Below are 17,035 nucleotides of genomic sequence, written 5' to 3'. Positions count from 1 at the left end.
TCCTTCTTTCTTCTCTCGTTCTTTCTTTCTTTTTTGTCTTGCTTTGTTGCCCAGGCTGGAGTGCAGTGGTGCAATCTGCAACCTTCACCCCCTGGATTCAAGCGATTCTCCCACCTCAGCCTCCTGAGTAGCTGGGACTATAGGCGAGCACCATCTCGTCTGCCTAATTTTTTTTTTTTTTTGAGTAGTGATGGGGTTTCACCATGTTGGCCAGGCTGATCTTGAACTCCTGACTTCAAGTGATCCACCCTCCTTGGCCTCCCAAAGTGCTGGGATTACAGGCATGAACCACTGTGCCAGGCCTAGAGTCAGACAAATAGTTTCTTCTAATTCTGGCTAGCCATGTAAGCCTTAATTTTGTCTCCTGAAACATGTCCTATAAATGTAAAACAATACTGTTGTGAGAATTCAACAAAATTATACACCCAATGCTTAACTTAATAGAACTACTATTAATAATATTCCAATTTTCAGTGAAAAGACTGTATCTGCCAAGACTAAGCATATCTTTTCCTCTGCCAAAACTAAGCACATGTACATTTCTGAGCTCTATTTGGGTTTTGTTTTGTTTTTCTGTCTTTCTCTTTCCCCTCTTGGTATCACAGGAGTGCTCTCCAGGCCTCCAGAGATTGTGGAAGTTTGTTTAAACTTCTGGTTTACAAATCAGCTGGCAGGTCCTTCCTCCGCCACCTTCAAAGCCCTAGGCCTAATAGGGATGCAAATGTCTCCCCTGGCAGCTCTGCATTGCTCCTGTCACTGAGGGAAGGCCCTTGGCCATCCAGGGCAGGGCACTGAGCAGAAAGGACCCCTCCCTGGGGCTCTCCATCTTTGTGGGGAGAAAATGATGATGATGTATGGGACAGCCATGCCTTTGGAGTCTAAGGAGGACATGACAGACGGGATAATATGGGAGGAAAACCCTGTCTTCGTAATGGAGACTGATGGCTTCTGCCTGTCTTCCTGCCATTGTCAGGGCTGGGCTGAGCGGGGCCTGCTCCCAAGGATCGTCACTGGGTGGCAGGTTCGGTATGTCAGCCACGCCACCCTCAGTGGTAGCCTTCAAGCCGGGGGGGAGAGGCTGACGACCAAATGAAGGCACGTGTGGGGGTGTGGAGTGGAAGCCCCAGACCCCCTTGGCTTGACATGCGTGTTTGTCAGGCGTGACAGTCCCAACTTGGTTGGCTTTTCTCTTCTTCACTTTTTTTTTTGACCCCCTCCTTACACTTTTAACTCTTCACTGCTCTTTCTCTCCCAAAACAACTAAGTGAAACTAAAACTCTAAAACTTAAATATATATAAAAAAAACAAAAAAACAAAAAACCAGGTCCTAAATTCTCACCAAACCCCTCCTGCTTCCACGTCAGGCCCCTACTTAGCCGCAGGAAAGAAAGCTTAAAGCGAGAGTAGGAATGTCATCTTTAGAAATCATCTTTTGGAGCAGTTTTATTAATTTTACTTCTCTGTGGTTACCACATGTTTGGGGAAGACAATTGATTTCACAGATCTGTGTGGGAGGCTGAAGATTTGGCTCTGAGGCAGCAGAGAAAACCTACCCCAAGAACAGGCTCACTAATTGACATACAGCAAAAGTCTATTCTTTAAGGAAACTTTTTTCTTAGTGCTTGTTATGTTATAATGTAATTCTAAATTCTTAATTAATTGTATTTTTTAAAAGAGAGTTTCAGTTTTCTTCTTCCTCTACCCATGTACTCCTCCAAGCACCCTCCCCAAGAATTCCACTTAGGACACTGAAGGGTAAACTGGACCAAGTGTGAAGTCATAAAGTTGGCTTCAAAGACAATACCAATGGCTGGCGGAGTATCCAGGCCCAGGGCTCCAACAGAAATGAGCCCTTGCTGCCTGGGAAGGAACGAGCATTTTGTTTCTGCCCCTGTTTCAGAACCTCCTGGTCTGAGCGAGATCTCGGCAAGGCAAGGTTGGGAGAGGTAGGTGATAATGGCCAATCCGTGAGCCTTCCTGGATTTAACACAATCCCACCCTCAGCCACAGAGGTCACTGTCATAGTATCTCACTGGCTCTTCTTAAGAGGGAGGGGACTCTACTGTTGGATGCTTTGAGGTGTCAGCTTAAATAACTACATCATCCAGATAGAAATCAGTTCTGATTCTAAGTAAATAATAGGCCAAGCTGAAAAAAAAAAATCTCAATCACTAGATCTGTGGGTGGTGGTGGGTGCGTAGCTGCTGTTTTAGAACTTTAAATGTGGGTTCCTTGGCATTAGCTTTATTTAAAATAGGAGTGGTAGCTCTTCACGCCCTCTGAAAAGTTAATAGCCCACCTTACAGGAGATGGTAGCCCGAGGTGTTTGATATTACTAATTATACTGCCCTTGTGGGAGGAGGACAGGGTGCTTTAGAAAACTCTCAGAAGATAGAGTTCCTCCCCAAGCAGTCTCCATGATGACTTAATAAGAAATTGATTAGCAGATGTGAAATAGACAGGTGTCTTATGACCCTGCCCAAACATTCAAGGAGTTCCTGCACTGGTCACTTTGGCATTGCTGAAGGCCAACTGTCTCCTCACTCCTTCCCTTTGTCTTTCATCCACTCTGTCTTCTGCTTCTTTGTTCGGGGCAAGCAGGTCCAAACTGAGCCGGGGTGGCTGGCAGGGAGGCTTCTCTCCGCTATCATGGTTCTGCCCTAAAGCTTCCCCGAGTAATGTGAAAATGCCAAAGTAGGTCATGCAACATGGCTGAGCTCATACACGCAGACCCTGAATAACTGCTCTGTGAAGCCATGGGAAGGGAAGGAGGCGCCGGGGAAGGCTGGGCGTGGGTGGGAGGCCGTTCCAAGTTCAGATGATGACAAGAAAGTGGCTGTAGGGCCCCTCCTGAGGCTCCTGGGGCGAGGGATCAAATCTCGGCTCTGTTGTTTCTGACCCTCTCTGTGACCTTGGCTGAGATCACAACTCACTGCATTCAAAACTCTCCCCAGAAAAATGGGAGTTATATCAGCCTGCCAAGGAGGGGTATTATTACAAACACGAAAGCATTACGTTTAAAAAAAAAAAAAAGTGAGACCCAGGGGAAGGAAGGAAAATGGGGGCTGTGAGTGGAGAGGAAGTGACACGTTTCATGAAATCGGAACTTTTTAAGATTGTTTTGGGCACAGTTTCAAGAGGAAGTGCCGTTTATTAAGACAAACAATCACTAATCTAATCTCTATCAGGAGACATAGCTAAGCTCAAGCACACATTTTTTAGGCTCTTCTGGATTTTGGATTTTCAATTGAATGCTGTAATATGAGTATAAATCTGATGGAAGAAAAACAATTTAAGGAAGAACTTGCGTTGAATTCTTTCTTTCTGATTTCTGTTACATATAATGAAGTTGGAGAAAAATGATCAGCAATCAAGAACAATCTAATTTTTTGGACCTCTGCCTAGAGCCCCCTCCCCTAGTTAACAAGTTAACTAGTTAATCTTCCTTTACCTGAGACCTCCTCCTTTGAAGGCTCCCCCAGGCCCCTGCTCTGGCCAGGCTGCCCTTCTCCAGGTCCTGCAGTCCCCTGGGGTTAACCTATATTCTGAACACATCACACTAGACTGGAATGCTCTGGTTATTTGTTTGTTTTTCCTACTAAACTCACTTCTTGAAGACTAGAAACACCTAGCCCATGGTAGATGCTCAATAAGAGGTCAATGTTGACTGTAGATGGAAAATAGAGAAATAAGCATTATTCCTATGTTGGTTTACCATGTCACAGTCTCACTGGGTCAGGAGTCTACGTACAGGCTAGCTGGGGCTTCTGCTGAGAGTCTGCTCAGGAGGCTGCCGTCAGGTGTTGACCTGGGCTGTATTCCTATCTGGAGGCTCTGGGGGAGGATCTGCTTCTGAGCTCATTTAAACTGTTGGAAGAATTCATTTCCCTGACGTACGACTGAGGTCCCCTGCCTCTTGCTGGAAGTTGGCTGGAAACCACTCTCAGGTCCTAGAGGCCACCAGCAAGTCACAGCATGGATGTTTGCTTTTTCAAGGCTGGCAGAAGACTCTTTCTCACTCCTGTCGACTAAGGCTGAATTTTATAATATAATCAAGAGAGCAGTATCCCATTATCTTTGCCATATTCTATTGGTTAAAAGCAATTCTCAGGTCTTGGCTATACTCAAGGGGGTGGGATTAGATAAGGGTATGAATCACTGAGGGGGCAGGTCATGTCAGGGTATGTTAACCTTGATCTCTATACATTACCATAAGCACTTTCACACCACAAACTGTCCATCTAGTTCTTTTCTTTGAGGCTTGTGGGACCGTAGTTTAATATTTCTAGTCTGTACTCCACTATCTGAAACAGTTTTTATATTTTGTGGTTGCTTGTTCAGAAAATAAATATAGCAATCTGATATTTCTCAGGTTATATGCTATGTAAAAGTCCTCATGTCATTCATCCACCCTTCTCTACTTTCTTTGCTGTGTGATCCTGGGACTCTGCAAACAATATTTCTTCGTTAGCTGGCTTCAGGTTAGGTTATTACAAGGGGGGACAAGGAGAGGGGACAGAGGACCTGCTCCTCCTCTGCATGCAATGGCCCTTGACCCCAGCAGCGGCAGTGGGTTCCAGTTCATCTTCTCCTGGCCCTTCCAGAGCCAACCTTAATGCAGACCCTCAGAGAGCAGCACGAGCTGTGCGGTGCTTCCATGGAGGCCGGCATCCAGCTCCATGGAACCCTCCACTGAGCTTGTAGGTTCTAGTAACCCCAATTTCTTGTTGGTTCTCTGGGTGGTGGTGGATACTTCCTGAAATTATTACCTTGGTGTCAGCTCAGTGTGTTTATTTTGCTTTTTCAGTCCTCCAATGTCTATTTAACCAAATCCCGACATTATATTTTCTCTGTTAGAATACCCAGTATTGTTTATTTTCCTGACTCGATCCTGACTGATACAGTACTATAATTTTCATCCACGTTGACAAGAAACTATAGGATTTCAATAACTACTACTGGAATTTTATATACCAAAGGAATTGATGTTTAGAAAACAGATAAAACCCATCTCTGTTTTCAGGGATTAGAATATTGGGCCCATATTTGACTTTGCAAGTCTATTCAAGACTGCCTGGGTAAGTAGTAATGGATATAAATAAGTACACGGGGTGAGCCATACATTCACTCCCCAAATCACCATGAATCATGAGTAAAGAGACTGTATCCCCTGAGAAGCTCATACCTAGAAATCAGTAAGGCTAACTGTAGAAGTTATGGAGTTTACCCAGATAACCCCATTTCACAGAGGAGGAAACAGAAGGATTCATTTCTATCCAATGACTTCTTGCCAGTGGGCCTTAACCTCACGCACTGTAGTGACAGATGGTTTTTCTCCTGTCCCTGAACTGGTTCCTCTTCCTGCATTTTCTGACATTTAAAATGGAATCTGCACCCAAGTTCAAAGGTCTTTAAATCACCAAAAGAGGACTCAGTGCTCTCCTCCTTTAAATTAGGGCAGCTGATCTTCCTTCAAAGTGTTTTTCCTATCTATCCCCTTCGTTTGTTTTCTATAGACTTTGGGCATGTTTAGGCCCTCACTGTCTCTTGCCCAGGCCATTAAAATAGCCCAGTAGCCTGACGGGGCTCTCCCCTGTTGTCCATTTGGCACACCGCTACCAGAAGAATGTATCTGAAATGTAACTCACAGCATATCACTCCTCTCCCCAAACACCTTTGGTTGTTCCCTATTGCCAATAGGGTAACATTCAAACACCTCATTTGTGAAGGTTAAACTTCCTTCACAAATTGTATCTCAGCCTGTTTCCAGCATTGCCTCTTTTTTCTCCCTGTTAGATATCCTTCATGTCAGCCAGGCGCGGTGGCTCACGCCTGTAATCTTAACACTTCAGAAGGTCAAGGCAGGTGGATTGCTTGAGCTCAAGAGTTCAAGACCAGCCTGGGCAACATGGGGAAACCCTGTCTTTACAAAAAACACAAAAATTAGCCAGGTGTGGCGGTGGACACTGGTAGTCCCAGCTGCTAGGGACGCTGGGTGGGAGGATTGCTTGAGCCTGGGAGGTAGATGCTGCAGCGAGCCAAGATTGTGCCCTTGCACTCCTGCCTGGGCAACGGAGTAATACCCTGTCAAAAAAAAAAAGATATCCTTCATGCCAACCAAATCTGTTCATGGCCTCTAGGACCCACTTATACTGTTCCTCAAGCTGAACCTGACTTACATCCTTATCATGGGCTGTCCTTCCTGAACATCTCCTCTCCCGAAATCCCACCTGTCCTCAAAGATCCAGCTGAGATCTCCCTCCTCCATCCATTGTTTCTTGTTGTACTGAATAGAATAATCTCTTCTTTCCACTTTCTGTAATGACTGTGTAAGGGAAATACAGATGATGATAAGAACCAGCAGGAGCAGTACAGCTAATAGGGAATGATGTTCTAGCTCTTCCCCGCCCCTGTACTATGCCCTTTACCTGCATCATCTCAGTTCATCTTCATGGAGATCCTGTGGTAGGTATTTTTTATTTTAAAGTTGAGAAAGCTGGCTTAATGAGGTTACATCAGTTGCCCAAGATCACATAGCTCACTTTCAGTTTTATACAAATTATTTTTATATTTCTCTTATCTCTCCTCCAGGTGGATAGCGCTCTGAGAGTGGGAAGCATGCCTTGTTCAGGTAAGGTCCTCTCTTCTAAATTTGTGGAGTATTTTGTGCATGGTGGACAATAAATCACCAATTTGTAAAGTTTCAGAATTCATGGCTTTTTGCCACCAAATGGTTTGGTGTTGGGCTTTATTTTACTTTTTTGTTTTATATCAAGCATACACCTGTGTTCTATGTAATATAGGTCAAAGAGGGGGGTGTTTTTAAAAAGTCTGGAATAAATTAATTCCTGTTTTCCTTCTGTTATAGTTTGAGAGATGATCTTTATGTGATACTGGCTCCTGAAGTCTTTGCTTTCACTCCTTCAATTTAAGTGTTCACAAATGAACACTTAAATTCAGGAGCACTTCCAGTTTGTAAAGAAATTGCAGTGAGTCCTCATCATGCAAAGATTCCTTCTGAATGTTTGCTAGTGATCCCTTTGTTTCCTAAGCTTGAGTTTTTGTTTATTGGCATTTATTTTTTAAAGCAGGGCATTGCCTTATCCACAATTCTGGATGCATGGCTATTTGGGAGAATTGAATGCAGCTGGAGTTGGGGTGGGAATTATTCAAAAGCTACTCAAAAGACTTATTAAACAAAAAGTCAGGAGCATAGATTCAAGGTCACGAGTTAGAACCCTGGGGTCAGAACGAGCTCAATTCTCTTGGAAATAATAAGGCTGACCTTTCAGGAGGGCGGTTTTGTGAAGATGGCCATATAGATAGCACTTGGGATTCACATGCAAGAGAAACATTTTTGGCAAATGCACTCATTGCCTTTTGCTCTTACTTCAGAGCTGCAAGAGTTATGGGAACCACTCTCGGATTCAGGACTGCTTTCAAAGAAGCAAGGGCTTCTTATACAGCCCTACTTCCGGGCAGCCATTTTGTATTCCTGTGAGGGGCCCAGGGAACAGAGATGGAAGTGTCTGAAATACGGGGGTGGAGAGGAAGTTCAGGAAAGAGGCTAGGGCAACCAGGCTGCTTGTCAAACAAGTGGAGAAGGCGTAGGAGGAAAAGCCATTTGGTGTTTCTCTTTCTCTCTTTTGAGTACCTTTTCCAGGAGCTACTCCTCTGACTCTTGAAGAGGGATGGTCACTCCAGTGAGATGCTACCTCTCTGTGCATAAAGGCCCCACAGGTGGCCTGACCCTCGTGGGGCTTGGGCTTGGAGGATTTCCTGCCCCGATCGAAGAGTCCCATTGTTTTCTCCCCCCTCCCCTAGCTGTAGTTAGAATTATCCTGGGGGCATAGAATAGGGCAGAGTTAACTGTTCACCGTGGGGTTGTACCCTCCTTGCAAGTCTTACTATGCTCAGTGTCTTGATTGACTCTATCTCACTGGGCTGAGTAGACAAAAAACTGGACCCTCATTGGCACCCTCTCTGCCCTGGCCTGCAGCTGCTCTGTGCTCGGCCTGGGGAGGCCAGGGACACCTATCTGCTGGCTGACACAGGAAAGGGAATAAACGCTGGGAAGGGAGATCCTAAACCCTTCTCCTGTGGTCCCAAACTTAGGCTAAGCAGGTAGCCACCCATACAAAAAGTACAGAAAGGCTGGCAACTACATAATCTGTCGCTTCCATAGGGTCACTTCTGTGAGTGAAAAGGGGCATTAAATAGTTATGTTTGGGCAACAGGAAAGACCTGGGTACCTTGATGTCAACTCAATTGGCAGACATTTCCTAAGCATCTCTGTAATAGACCTGTCGCTTCCGTAATTGGATACAGACGTGTCAACAAGTAATGACAAGATAGAGTTAGGTGGAACTCTAATAATGGAAGCAGGTACACAGGCAACAAAAAGAGGGCAACGTTACTTTCTGGGGGCAGGGGTGGGGGAATAGTCAGGAAGCCTTCAAAGCAAGGGGCTTAGAAAGATAAAGGTTTCATAGGCATATAGATGAGGAAAGGGATTCTAGAAAGAGAACAGCAAATGAAAGTCACAGATACCTGAAAATACACAGCATGTGGGAGGGATTGGAAGAAAAGTGGCAATGATGGAGAGCAAATGTGAAGTAGGAGAGTCAGGACTCAGGCCAACTGAATCCCGTCACGATGCCACATCAGCCAGCTTGCACATGCTTGTGAGAGCAGGAGCAGCAAACTGTGGCCCTTGGGACAATTCAGCCTGCTGCCTGTTTTTGTGAATCAAGTTTTATTGGAATACAGCCGAGCTCATTGATTAGGTAGCAACTATGGCTGCTTTCACGTGATAACAACAGAGTGAGTAGTTGCAACAGAAACTAACACTAGGTTAGTTAGTTATCTAAATAGTTATGTTTGGGCAACAGGCAAGAACTGGGTACCTTGATCTCAACTCAATCAGCAGACATTTCCTAAGCAGCTCTGTAACAGGCCTGTCCCTTCCATAATTGGATACAGATGTGTCAACAAGTAATGACAAGATAGAGTTGGGGAAACTCTAATAATGGAAGCAGGTGCAAAGCCTGCAATATCTACTATTTGTTTCTTTATAGACAAAGGTTGGCAAGTCCTGGCTAACAGCCATGGTGGAAACACTGAAGGACTTTAAGTAATGATGTAACCATGTCTCTGATTTAGAAAGATCTCACCATATCAGATGGGCGATAGACTGGGGAAGGAAGAAAGGTGGGAGGCTACTGTGACAGGCTTTGATTCATGCAAACAGCCTTTCCTGAGGGCCCACTCTGTGCCAGACACTGTGCCAGACTGGATGCAGAGATGAGGACACAATCCACTCCTTATGACCACTGCAAACAAGAACAGGTAAAAGCCTGGACCAAGGCAGTAGAAATGAGGATGGATGGGAGGGGATAGACCAGAGAGAGGTTTAGAGAGTTAGAGTGAGAGATTCTGGGGCTCCGGGTTTGGGACCAGGTGGTTGACAGTGTCCTTCCCTGAGATGGGGACACTAAGGAGAAGCAGTTTTACTTCCATTTCACTCCCCCTTAACCCTTTTGAACTTGCTACACTTGCCTTATGAGACGAAATTCTTAAGAGATTTCAAGAGATAGAGTGGTTTTAACTGGATTTAGATCTATCTGAGACAGGCACCTAAACAAAAACTAACTTAACCAAGTATTGCCATCTTAATTCATTGTCACTTAGAAAAGAGCCAAGCCCCCACTGAATTTGAAGGAAAAGGTCCTGCCTGGAGCCATGGAATACCCCTGCTGTAGCTGCTACCCTGAGCTGACAGGTAGAAGGGACTGATTTCCTCATGCTGGTGACCCCAATAGGTGCTCCACAAATATGCATTGGATGAAAGTCTGAGACCAAATCACTTAGGGTCTTGGCAAATAAAGAGGGCACACTCAAGGGCTTCAATCGGAGACTGTTTAGTCAGGGGCTCTGGACAGACATGTCGGCAGGTGAGTGGAGCATTGGAGATGGTGTGAGGCAGCCAGAGGCTAGCAACAGCAGAAACCATCCCCTCTTCTAAGCTTGAAGGAGAAGAAGAGGCATAACCAAAACAAATGTGAAACAGCGATCAATCAGAGAGAGCTGGGGCTGTAAGGAACTCCAGCCACTGCTGAAACCGTGACCTGGCATAGAGCAACAGAGGCATAGCTAGGGGAAGAGGAGGAGTGAACACTCTAGCTCTAACACTCCAACTCTCACCCCTATGCTCTCATCTGCTGGTATCTCCATTGGGTACGTTCCATCAGATCCCCCAGCCGGGGACCAAGGTAACACAGCAAGTGGGGCCATCTCCCTCACATACAGAGCCTGGAAGAGAAGAGCCTTTTTCTGATTCCTTTTAGTTTTGCAAGCTTGGTATGGTCACACTTTATTGAATTGGTAGTGGCATTACTGAAGTACTTGGACAGACATCATTATTTAGATAAATAATATTCATTGGTTGCATATTCTTGCAGTTCTGGAGCACCTAAGAAGTGCCAGGTACTTTACTATGAGTCACATACAGAGATGGCTAGAGGGTCTTGCAAAGATATTGCCATCTGAGGGCACCCATGAACACAAAACTTTTAAGTATTCCAGCAGTATAGATTACTGGAAGTGGAGTCCTGGGCCAGGGGGAATTCATGCTTTCTGTTTGGTAGACACTGACAAATCACCTGTCTAAAAGGGCCGATGTACACTCTACCAGGATTAGAGCGTGCCTTTTTATTTATTTATTTATTTTCATCATGCTTTCTCTTGGTCCCTGATGAGGTTAAGCATCTTTTCACATGTTTTTCAGTCCTTCATAATTTTTCTTTTGTGAAATACAGTATTTAGAGCTTGGTGTCTGAAATCAGACTGCTAGGCGGATGCAAACTCTGTCTTTGCCACTCATGAGCTGTGTGATCTTGAGCAAGATATTTAACCCTTCAGTACTCCCCTTCCTCATGAGTAACATGAGGATAGTGTCATTAGCTACTCTTTGGGGTTTTGCAGACTAAGTGCTTAGACACTGCCTGGCACAGGGTAAGCTTGATGTAAGGGTTGGCTATTGTAATATTTGACCATGTCTTTTTGCTTATTTTTCTCTCCTAATGATGTTAAAGGGTGACCAGAGTTGAAGACCACAAGGCAGAAAACAGCCTGTTTCTGTGGCTCTTGATAGATGTATACATACACACACACATACACAGAGCAACAGGACTGAATCATCCTGTTTCTGAAATGGTCTTCTGGCTCCTGTGTTGTGATGTGCACTCAGATGATAACATTTCACTTTCCTACCTGGACCACAGACAAGGGTATGTGCTGATGAGTGGAGGGCCATTTGAGTGCTTTGGGTTTCCTGGCAACTCTGGAATCTTGAGTTGTTGGAATTTGACCAGAGGTTCTCCCAGAGTGAGTTTGCTGCAGGGAGTGACAGCTGCCCCCTGTGCATTGTTCAGGGCAAGCCTAGAGGTCCTTGAGCCTTTGCTCTGGCAGCCACCAGATGGAACCCCTGGAGCTCTGGGCTATAGGAGGCCAGGTGCTCTGTACTCTCACTTGCAGTGGGCTGAGGGCTGTGGTTGTGGCTGCCTGCGCTATTGCTGCCATTGGGGAGATCACACGCCCACAAGGGGAATGCCTCAAGTGAATGAAAAAAAAATAATTAAAGGAAGAGGAGAAAAGCTGCTTACTTTATAGGCCAACCTCACAGTTACGCAACTCTGACTGTACATTTTCAGACTTTCCGTGCAAGTGAAGGTCACCTTAAGATAGATTGAAAAGCATGTATCATAGCCACAGGAAAGTTCAAGAGTGTGAAGGTGTGTGAGGCATTACTTAGTGGTGAATGCGTGTGTAGATTTCCTATAGTGGGACAGAGGCTTACGTGGGCAATGGAAGGAAGTTGCTGCTGGGCTACCAGCAGGGCCAGGACCGGCACCACCAGTGCTGTCCTTAATTGATGCCAAGAATTGTCCAACATGTTAGCATTGATTCTCATACTAATACAGCAAGGGAGACATGACTGGTCCAATTTTATTGATGAGGAAATTAAAATCAGAAAGTTTAACTAAGACCAAGACCCATCAACTAGAAAGCAGTGTATTGTTTCATGAACAAAAGTTACAAAACTGGGCAAGGCACATTTTTGAAAACATGTCTTTCTGATGTCAAAGTTCACATTCTGTCCACTGCCCAATGCACAGAGTTGCCAAATTTAGAATTCAAAGGGACTTTAGAATTCATAACTTCTCTGTGTCCAAGATTACAAAGTTAGTTAATGGCAATATTGGAAATAGAATCTTCTATCTCTTATTTTTTTGTTTTTAATTTTTGGTTATTGGGGGGTTTTTATGAGGCAGAATCTCACTTTGTTGCCCAGGCCGATGTCCAGTGGCATGATCTTGGCTCATTGCAACCTCCACTCTCTGGGTTCAAGTAATTCTCCTACCTCAGCCTCCTGAGAGGCTGGGATTACAGGTGCATGCCACTATGCCTGGCTAATTTTTGTCTTTTTAGTAGAGACAAAGTTTTACCACATTGGCCAGGCTGGTCTGGAACTCCTGTCCTCAAGTGATCTGCCCACCTTGGCCTCCCTAAGTGCTGGGATTACAGGTGTGAGCTACTACAACCAGCCAAGAATCTTCTACCATTTATTCACATGCAGGCGTACCCTGTTTATGGCACTATGCCTCATTGTGCTTTACAGATACTGTGTTTTTTAACAAATTGGAGATGTGTGGCAGCCCCGCAGTAGCCAAGCCTATTGGCATCAGTTTTTCCAACAGCATGAGCCCACTTCATGTTTCTGTGTCACATTTTGGTAATTCTCACAACATTTCAAACTTTCCATTATTATTATATCTGTTACGGTGATCTGTGATCAGTGATGGTTTATGTTGCTATGTTACTATTATAATCATTTTGAACCACTGCAAATCATGCCCATATAAAATGGTAAACTTAATCGATACATATGGTGTGTGTTCTGACTGTTCCACTGACTGGCAGTTTTCCTATCTGTCTTTCTCTCTTTGGTCTTCCCTATTTCCTGAGACACAAAAATATTGAAATGTGGCTAATTAATAGACATATCATAGCCTCTAAATGTTCAAGTGAAAGGATGTGTTGCGTGGCTTTCACTTGAAATCAAAAGCTACAAATGATTGAGCTTAGTGAGGAAGGCATGTTGAAAACCAAGATAAACTAAAAGCTAGGCCTCTTGTGCCAGTTAGCCAGGTCACCAACACAAAGTAAATGCTCTTGAAGAAAAGTAGAAGTTCTTCTCCAGTGAACACATGAGTGATAAGAAAGCAAGACATCCTCACTGCTGATATAGACAAAGTTTTAACGGTCTGGATAGAAGTTCAGACTAGCCCCAACGTTTCCTTAAACAAAAGCCTAATCCAGAGGGAGGCCCTAACTCTCTTTAATTCTGCAAAGGCTGACAGAGGTAAGGAAGCTGAGAAGGAGAGTTGGAAGAAGAGCCAGCAGAGGTTGTTGGTTCATGGGGCTTTAAGGAAAGAAGCCATCTCCATAACATAAAAGTGCAAGGAGAAGCACCAAGTACTCATGCAGGGGCTGCAGGAAGTTTTCCAGATCTAGCTAAGAAAATTAGTGAAAGTGGCTTCACTCACCAATGTATTTTCAATGTACACAGTATAGCCTTAGATTGGAAGAGGATGACAGCTAGGACTGTCATGGCTACAGAGGAGAAGTCAATGCCTGGCTTCAAAGCTTCAAAGGAGAAGCTGACTCTCTTGTTAGGTGCTAATGCAGCTGGTGACTTTAGATTGAAGCCAACCCTTATTTACCATTCTGAACATTTTAGGACTGTTAAGAATTATACTAAATCTACTCTACCTGTGCTCTATAAGTGGAACAACAAAACCTGGATGACAGCACATCTGTTTATTGCATGGTTTACTGAATATTTGAAGCCCACTGTTGAGTCCTACTGCTCGGAAATAAAGATGCCTTTCAAAATGTTGCTGCTCATTGACAATGCACCTGGTCACCCAAGGGCCCTGATGGAAAAATTGAAGGAGATGAATGTTGTTTTCATGTGTGTTAATACAACATCCATTCTGCAGCCCATGGTCCAAGGAAAAGTTTGACTTTCAAGCCTTATTATTTAAGAAATATATTTCATAAGGCTATAGCTGCCATGTGATTCCTCTGATGGATCTAGGCAAAGTAAATTGAAAACCTGCTGGAAAGGATTTTGGAAACTCTTACGAAATGCTCTGGCTAGGCCCTGGGGATAGCATAGTGAAAAATGGCCATCCTGAAGCTAATAGTCTAGTAGGGAACATCATTGTTAGATAAGTAATCATGTGGCCGATTAATTCATCATAATTATGTTAAATGCAATGAAGGGACAAGGTAGGGTTTAGGAGACCAAACCGCAGAAGGGCCTGGTCTTCCTAGAGGAAGCTGCGTTTCACCTGCGACCTGAGAGACAGCCGAGTTAGCTGGTGACTGGGGTGAGAGGAGGAGACGCAGACAGAGGAAGCACCATGTTCCGAGGCCATGAGCCTGCCAGTGTGGCAAAGGATTTGGAGGAGGGCCTGGGAGGGTGTGAGGAGCTTGGCTGGACAGCTTCAACTACATGGATGTTCACCACAGAACTATTCGCAAGAGTGACAAACGAAAAGGATGAAACAAAACCAGATTTCTAAATGTCTAAACATAAAGAACTGATTAAATAAATTATGGTGCATCCATTCAAAAGAATAAAGAAATCCTACACAACCTCCTGTATCATAGAAGACTATTTTATGATAAAGAAAGAAATGTATTATACTATATATTTTTCATGAACAAAAGTTACAAAACTGCATACACCGTGTAATCCTGTTTTTATTTAAGGAGAATAGTGTATACAGGCACAGAAACATCTGGGAGCAGATAAGCCAACATGTTAACAGTGGTTACTTCTGGGTGGTGAGATGACACTTATGTCTTGCTTACCGACACTTTTACAATGACCTTACACACACACTGCCTATGGTACTTTTGTAACAAGAATCTTTTTCTAAAAGGTGTACTATGTTGGCAGTTTGATGTAGGGTTGGAGCTCAGGGACCCTTGGGTTGGGCAGATGGATTTGGCTGTACCCATCTTGACCCCGAGACTCTATGTTATCATCTATCTGCAAATGCATGGTGGTTTCTGTGAATGAAATAATCCCTAGAAAGTCTGTGCTTAGCGCAGAGTCTGGCTCACCAGTAATAGCACCACAATGTTAACTGGTAATATTGAAAATAAATATAACTAGTGTTTACAGATGTTTACCCTAGAAGTGATTCTTCTGGCTACTCAGTTTTGTATTTAGGACCGTGTCAGAAGAAGAGGGCCACACTCTGCAATTGTGGTTGCTCACATTGAGTCTGCATGGACAGCAAGGAGAGGTGAGGAAGACTCCCCAGAAGCAGGCTGGGGCAGAGCAGAAGGCTTCCTAGGACAGATTCCCTCTACAGCCCACACCTTATTCCCCTCCCTCCCCTCTCTCACCTTCCCACCCTTTTTTCTCACCTTCCTCCCACCACCTCCTTGCTATTTTTAACTCCAAACTGTAAATTCCTTTGAGGCCAGAAGTTATGTGTTAGTCAGCTGCCCGTCAGTTTCCCCACATGAAGCACCTGTACTGGGCATGGTGGACAGCTGCCCTCTTGACTGTTACAAGCAGGGGGACCTTGTTGGAGACTCCCCCTTTGGGTGGGACAGTAGAGAAGGGTAGTTAGTAGTGGTGGGAATGGAAGGGAAATGTAGACGTAAGAGGTAGTTAAAGGGAAAATGAAAAGGTCTTGGTGAAGGATGAAGAGAGCACAAACTTTGCATCAAACTCACAATTCCAGCTCTGGTTTTTTAAAGCTACTTTTAGCTTTATTCTCAGGCAAATTCTTTAACTTCTCTAAGCCTCTGTTTCCTCATTTGCAAAGGTAGACAATATCATCTACCTCCTTGCTTGTTGTATTAAATGGGCAAGGTGCGAAAATTCTCAGCGTGGGGCCTGGCGTTCTATTTAGATACATTTTCTTTTCCTCCCTCTGGGCTTCGACAGCGTGGTTGCCAGACGAATGGTGGAGCCCTTCAGAGATGTAGGGAAGTAGCAACCCAGCTTATTTCATGGGCAAAGAAGACTTTCACTTGGGGCAAGTTGACTTTGAGGTGCCGCTAACTCCATCTGACAACTTAAATGAGGGATAGGCACTAGTTTCTAACCCTTCTCCATAACGTATACCCATTGTTAGGAGGAGATGATAGCTTGGAAGGTGTGATGGTTAACACTGAATGTCCACTTGACTGGATTGAAGGATGCAAAGTATTGATCCTGGGCGTGTCTGTGAGGGTGTCGCCAAAGGAGATTAACATTTGAGTCAGTGGCTGGGAAAGGCAGACCCACTGTTAATCTGGGTGGGCACAGTCTAATCAGCTGCCGGCACAGCTAGAATATAAGCAGGCAGAAATATGTGAAAAGGGAGACTGGCCCAGCCTCCCGGCCTGTGTCTTTCTCCTATGCTGGCTGCTTCCTGCCCTCGAACATCAGACTCAGTTTTGGAACTCGGACTGGCTCTCCCTGCTCCTCAGCCTGTAGGCAGCCTATTGTGGGACCTTGTAAGTTAATGCTTAATAAACTCCTCTTTATATATAAATTTCCTTCTTCTTCTCTCCTTCTGTATTCGTCAGGATTCTCTAGAGGGACAGAACCAATAGGTTATTTCCTATTAATTATAACTAATATAACTAATATATCCTATTAGTTCTATCCCTCTAGAGAACCCTGACTAATACTGAAGGAGAGAAGAAGAAGGAAAAGAGAAAAATCTCTTGAGTTCAAGGTTTGGAGGAGCCGTTTCAAAGTTGGATATGGGATGATTAATGGATAATGTTGGGTGGTCAAATTCACCAGAGTTAAGGAGGCCAAGAAACTAAACTTATACTGATTTTTGTCACAAAGAAAAAATTCTAGAGACCCTTGTGCATCATTCATCTTCCGGAGCCAATAAAAACTCTGCTTTCTCCCAGTTCCTCTGCTTTCATGCCTCTGAACATACCTGGC

The 17,035-nt window shown here is 44.4% G+C and overlaps 1 long non-coding RNA gene across 1 annotated transcript in view; it reads left to right on the top strand.

The window, feature by feature from the left end:
* Window positions 1-11,632, top strand: part of LOC116532988 — a 67,849-nt gene extending 56,217 nt beyond the window's left edge. Inside the window, exon 3 of the long non-coding RNA XR_004261028.1 lies at window positions 6,592-11,632. This is a non-coding gene — a long non-coding RNA (uncharacterized LOC116532988). The remainder of the gene's footprint in view (window positions 1-6,591) is intronic.
* Window positions 11,633-17,035: the final 5,403 nt, after the last annotated feature.

Source organism: Sapajus apella, unplaced genomic scaffold (assembly GCF_009761245.1).
Source record: "Sapajus apella isolate SASKATOON/1434 unplaced genomic scaffold, GSC_monkey_1.0 scaffold78, whole genome shotgun sequence".
NCBI lineage: Eukaryota > Metazoa > Chordata > Mammalia > Primates > Cebidae > Sapajus > Sapajus apella.
This window is presented reverse-complemented; position numbering and strand designations above follow the sequence as displayed.